The sequence below is a fragment of the Taudactylus pleione genome, unplaced genomic scaffold, assembly GCF_031769625.1.
Source record: "Taudactylus pleione unplaced genomic scaffold, aTauple2 ptg000032l, whole genome shotgun sequence".
NCBI classification, from domain to species: domain Eukaryota; kingdom Metazoa; phylum Chordata; class Amphibia; order Anura; family Myobatrachidae; genus Taudactylus; species Taudactylus pleione.
In genome coordinates, this window is record NW_028284434.1 from 9,383,312 (window position 1) to 9,390,031 (window position 6,720).

Consider the following 6,720-nt stretch of genomic DNA (forward strand, 5'->3'; position numbering starts at 1 on the left):
GTGAGATGACAGTTGGGAGCTGATAGGCTGGCACCTTATCACTTTTCACTCTGTCTCCTAACACTGCTTAGTAAATAGACCCCTAGGAGTCCTACCCAGGGCACCAGCACACAAGGAACTTCTTGGCTAAACATGAAAAAGTTGACCGTATTAGATCTGCGTCCGCTAATTGTTTACCCCAGACACCTTGTTTTAACTTATCTCTGAAAAAAAAAAAAAGCACAAACTGAGCGGACAACACAAGAGTCATAATTCTCACACGCTGTACAGTGAGTAAGCAACAAGCGCCATAAGTTTTTTTTTTTTTTTTGTATATATTGCTGTACATGATAAACAAGTTTACACCACACGGTATATATTGCTTGTAGTTTTGACCACCAACCAGATTAACACATTTTTTATGTGCCACTGACTGAGGCAATTGGAGATGTTGACAATGGGTTTGCAGCGGTTGTGGACACTACTAGACAGCTAAATACTGACTAGCTCAGTGTCACTACAGAGCGGCTCAGCATCACTTAATTCTGGCATTCCAAGGTGATCGTTCTTTTTTCCATTTAGTGAAGATTGGAAACACTGATCACATGTCTGAAATGTGCAGTTTATTTTACGCAAACTTTTTGTTACGTTGAGCTAGTTACAAGATAATACGGGCCCGGAGGACAACCATGGCAGCTTCCCAGAAGAGGACCCGGTTTTTCCAAGTCACTGGCCACACATTCCTGCCACCGCTGTAAAAGAAAGCTATTCCAGTCTTCCAAGTATGAGGGAAACACCATTAAAAAAAAATTCTGGGCATGGGATTGCAAAAGTAGAGAAACAGGTGCACGGTCAGAGATCACATAATCATCAATCAAGGTGGAAAGTATTCTTCAAAAAAGGTGATCAGTAACCAACAAATAATCTCTTCTTGAAAATGACTTATGTACTTGGGAGTGAAGTGTGTTAACATTACACTATATTTTATGAAGCCTTAGGGAGAAAATTCATAACAACGTCAGTGGGAGGAGGAATGAGCCCATGTCAATGGATTTCTCAAATTTAGAATTATTATTTTTAAAGCTGGGTACACACATAACAGATATATCTGCAGATGATGGTTGTTCATACACACTGAACAACCATCATCAGTTTTCTGGGCGGGTGTGCGTGACACCCCCTCCCTCCCCTCGGCCTCAGCTACAAGTGTACAGACGGTCGGCTGACTGTACCGTATACACAGCACGATGCCCCAATATGTCTGCAGATACATTGGACATTGGCTGTGCAGCACAGCCAATGAGCGATGTCTGAACGACGTCATACTGATTGGCCAATATATATATATATATATATTGTGTACATTGGCCAATCGATCATGCAATATATCGACCAGTGTGTACCCAGCATAAGTCACTCCGCACAATCAAACTCAGGGTATCTTGTAGCTGCAAAAGTTAAAAAATAATAGTGAAAAAGTTATTAAAAGGTACATTAGGAGCATATAAACCTTAAACAAGGTGGATTTCACCAGCCTTAATAAAAGGTAAATCAATAAGAAGTGTGCCCCCAGGAGTCCTTCAAATTGGGCGATTCCATGTAACAATGTGACCAGTAGAGGGCCAAGCCGCAACCACTGGCAGTAAATCAGGGACTGAAGTCAATCAGTCAGAACCCGGCATCAGACTCCCACAAGCAAAAATATAACCAAAAAGAAAAAAAAAAATGTCACACTTGAGGAAAGAAAAACATATGCCTTGTGTATAAAAACTAGTGTAGCCTAAAAAGAAATTTAATTTCTACTCCTGAAAACAGCTGTCATTGCCAGAAACAAAATGAGCAATGGCTGAAAATCAAAAAGAAAAATATACATAATACAAAAAACAAAAGCGAAATAGAGGGCTGTGCCCATTAGTGAACATCAACAAAATGGGACAGAGACCCAATGTGCAACATCAGTGGAAGCTCACGGTGATATCTAAACAAAACATATGCTGGTACTGTAATTCTAAACTTAGCACAATGCACGAGAGACTCACATAGTGGTCAAACTGAAACTTACATAATAAGTACATTTCCTGCGCTTTAGGTAAACTTGTATGGAGAAACATTGCACAGTGTTATCTTAGACATCTGGAACGCCCCAAGAAATGCTTGTATTTAGTTCCTATAGCAGTTTTGGATACATTTGAATAAAATATTTACATTTGATAAAAAGGTAATACTTTACTATAACATAAATAAAATAATTCCATAGTGTAAAAGAAAACTACGAAGTGAGTTTAGTACGGAGAAATGTACAAACACCAATAAAGCATTGGGTAAGTTTGTGCCGCCAGTATACATGTGCTGTGCACGATAAATCTACCAACTTCTGGGGGAGAGGCAACACCATTCTTCTTTAAGGAAGTCATACAACAAATGGCTGGGTGCGGGTGTTGCATAACGCTGTACATATAGATGACATCAGTGTCCTGCTCCTGAAACCATTGGATAAATGCATGGTCCTGGGTAGAGGTAGCTATCCCGGGCAGCTATTGTTAGGTAACAAATGCCAGGAAATGCATTTATAACATATAGAACTATCAGAGCCATTATTTGCTGGGAGAAAGCACTCTGGGCTGTGGTATATAGGTGACCCAACACAAGTCATTGACTGTTTGCTGAGAACAGGTTGAAGGATGATTCATTGGACAATATTTCCTTACTCCAGGGCTTCACTAGATCTTTGCACAAATGAATTTACAAACATTAAGGGTTAAAGGGTAATGAGTGATTTATGCCCTACAACCCAACTATGATATCCTGCATTATGGAGTTTTTATTGGACCATTTATAACCATTTGTTAATATTTACACTCAGTTGCTCACCTATTTGACTTGTACTTTTTGCTTGTGGTCACGGATGCCCTTTGCTGATGTTGTCCTCAACTAAAGACACCATTGCTTGTGACCCATAAAGAAACTAATCTGTCTTCCTAGCAAACACCCTTCCTCCAGAGGCATTGAGGTCTCCTCTTATAGTAATGCTAACTAAAGTTATACTGTAGGCAACCAAGCAGTCCGGCATTTTTCTACATGATCCTGAAAAGTACTGGACAATTATTTGCTATTAGTTTCATTAGCCCATTCCCTGCTGAGTGTTCTCTCAGCCATTTTCCACATTTACACTCACTACATTCAAACATTAATATCAGACGACTTTATATTTTCAAAAAATACCATTAGTCATTTTGTTGATTCTTACATAAAAGCTTACTGAAATGGGCAAAAAAATTATTATATATATATATATATTTATTATATAATATACACATACATACATCAGAGCGCCTAAGGTGCCACACAATAAGAAAGATTGCATATAAATATTCAGGGCAGGTGCTAATAGTGCATTTATGAGAAATGACCTATTTATAAAGAACTGTGTATCACAGACACATTTGTAAATATATAAAAACAATACAGTTTATTTATACTAAAACAAAATGGAGTAGGGACATGAATGACATACAGACAATATTAAAATAAATAACAAAATCAGACAAGAAAATAATAAGAGCATGGATAAGAACATAAAAGCACTAATAAATATATGCTGAAAAAACGATAAATGTCTTATCTTGTTTTTTTGGAGGAGTATATCAAAGAGGTACAGGCTCCCAACGCGTTTTGTCTCCTAATGGACTTCTTCAAGGGGAAGAAGTCCATTAGGAGACGAAACACATTGCGAGCCTGTACCTCTTTGATAAATGTCTTATCTTGTTTTTTTGGAGGAGTGTATCAAAGAGGTATAGGCTCCCAACGCGTTTTGTCTCCTAATGGACTTTTTCAAGGGGAAGAAGTCCATTAGGAGACGAAACACATTGCGGGCCTGTACCTCTTTGATATACTCCTCCAAAAAAACAAGATAAGACATTTATCAAAGAGGTACAGGCACCCAACTGTGACACACAGTTCTTTATAAATAGGTAATTTCTCATAAATGCACTATTAGTACCTGCACTTAATATTTATATGCAATCTTTCTTATTGTGTGGCACCTTAGGCACTCTGATCCAATTTCATTGTATTTATATTGTTTCCCTAAGGGGCTATCCACCTCTCACTTTCTATTGGATTGAGCTGACACCCCATTTCTTTTGGGGGGGTGCCCCTTCCTATATCTTTTATATATACCCTCCTTTTTGAAGTTTCATCTATTTCATATCTATATGCATCTGTCTTTCTTGATAATGACCAGGATAAATCATTGATCACTTCTATTTATACACTTACTTATATTTTCATGGTAAACCACATCTACTGGCGCTCCAAGAATCCATTAGAGATATGTATATAATATATATATATATATATTATATATTCATACACACACAGTACATACATATATACACAGTGCAACAGCCGGCACTCCAAACAAATGGTATACGGCCCGGGTGCAAGAAGCATATCTTAGTCAGGGTTGCAGTATGCCACGCTGTGACATTATATACAATATAATCTATGTGTCTTGACTCACTAACTTACACGTCATTAAAATGAAGATGCTCCACATATCACAAGAAAGGGGTGTCACTAATCATTTCATTAAGACCCCATGGTATTTAATTACCTTGTCACCATGGGTCAACACTTAGATATGCTTCTTCCATTGCAGTAATTGGTCTCTTTTACAGTTATATGATAAGGATTGATGTGGATGAACTTTGCTTATATGTTTAATGTAGATTGCGGATTACGTAATCGCACACGAGACCGAAAGTGGTGGTGTGGCCACCACTGATGAACATGCTGGTGATGGTGGGGTGTATATAGGTAGTTCTTCATGTTGTTATTTGTCCTTGATAAAAGATGTAGTGAACATCTGAAACGTTGGAGATATCTGGATGTGTGCTCTGATTTTGTTCAAGTCAATGGAGTGCTGCCGTTTTTTCCGTTTGGGCTTCTGGAAGTGCACCCGGGCTGTATTCCAGTTGTTTGGAATGCCAGCTGTCACATTGTGTATATGTATGAATATATATGTGTGTGTAAATTTCAAGAAAGGAATGTGATAGCAAACTTAATTTTTTTATTTTTTTTATTTTACAAATACCAGAAAAACTTTGTTGTTTTTGCTTTCACATTAATTTACCATTCAAAAATTGCAAGCAGCAGTATTCAAGGTGAAGGTTTGTTTAAAAAAATAAAATATAATAAAATCTGTTTTAAAAAAAAAAAAATTTTTTTTTTTTTTAAAAGCAATTTTTCACTGTCATTTAATATTGCAGGCAAATAAAATCTACTAAACTAAGACATCTACTGCATTACATGAGGGAACACCTTATTTTATTTGATACATGGTCTGGTGATCACCAGATAATATGAACTAAGGGCCTCATCATTTGAAAAAGGTGACCCCCCCCCCCCTTTCTAAAATGGGTGCCCCTTAATTATTGAATTGAGGGATATCTATATTTCTATAGTGCAGGTTATCGCAGGTGACCACACTGATCACCAGACATTCCTCTTTTCAGTGAGGTGCCCCAATAAAAGATAGTCATCCATCTTTCTAATGGTGCATACACACGTAGCGATCAGCCAGCGATGCAATATCGCTGGCTGATCGCCCTGCACTGTGCCTGGTGCGTGGAATGATCTATATAGATCATTCAACACACCACCAACTCTAGAGACCCTAGTAACTTGCTCGATATCGAGCAAGTTGACCGACACACACGGCCGATGGACGATATCGCTATCGTTCATACATGCCCGAGCATCGCTGGTCGAAGTTAAGTTGGTAGAGACCATTTAAAAGGACGATTTGATAGATAACAATATCGCTATCGTTCAAATTGTCCTTTAAAATCGCTGTGTGTGTACGCACCATAAGTACCGTGGGTGGTGCAGTAATGTGCCGGCCAGTAATGAGCCCTCCCCATCTTTGGAAAATAAAATTTTTCTGTAGCGTTGGGTGATAATCAGCTCCATTTACTAACGAAACATAACCCCTTTAGCGTTCGCTAGAGGGGTTATGCCATCTTTCTGCATTTAATAGCGGTAAAATAAGATTACCGCTGTTTTCACAGCATTGCTCTCGACATCTTTTAGATGGCGAGAGCGATGCAGTCCCCATTGCCGGCAATGGAGACCAGACGAAGCCTTTCTAGGCACTGCCGGGTCCCCGTGTCATGCGCATAACACTGGAGCCCCGTTGCTGGCAGTGTTTGGCTACCAGCAGCCCAGAGGAGAACCTCGCCGGAGTGGTATTAATAAATACTAGTGACATTTTAGTTTATATCTCAGTGATACTAAACGAAAATTGACGCTGGTATTTTCGTACGTTTATAAATTGGGCCCATTGTCTGGTGATCATCAGACAATAGTTGTTAAGAAAAGGTTTAGTCCAGGTCCATGGAAGAAATCTAAAAAAAAAAATTAGTTTGTGTTGGGGGACGTCAACATTCATGATGTTTTGTAGGAACTAAAATGGAATTTTTTTTTTTTTTTTAATGGTGGTCAGAAGACAAAAGGTCCCAACCAATAGGGACATCCCCATTATGTGAATATTGGGCGAGTAAAAAAACAAACACAAAACAAAAATATGTAATAAAACGGTGGATATTTATTTCCTCTCTTCAAACTGTATACTTCTGTTCAGATGTCACAGGTGGTAAAAATAAAGCCTGCTGTGAGATACAAATATAATCCTGAGTCTGTAAGAAAGCAGCATTTGAGAGGACACATTCCAGGGTATTT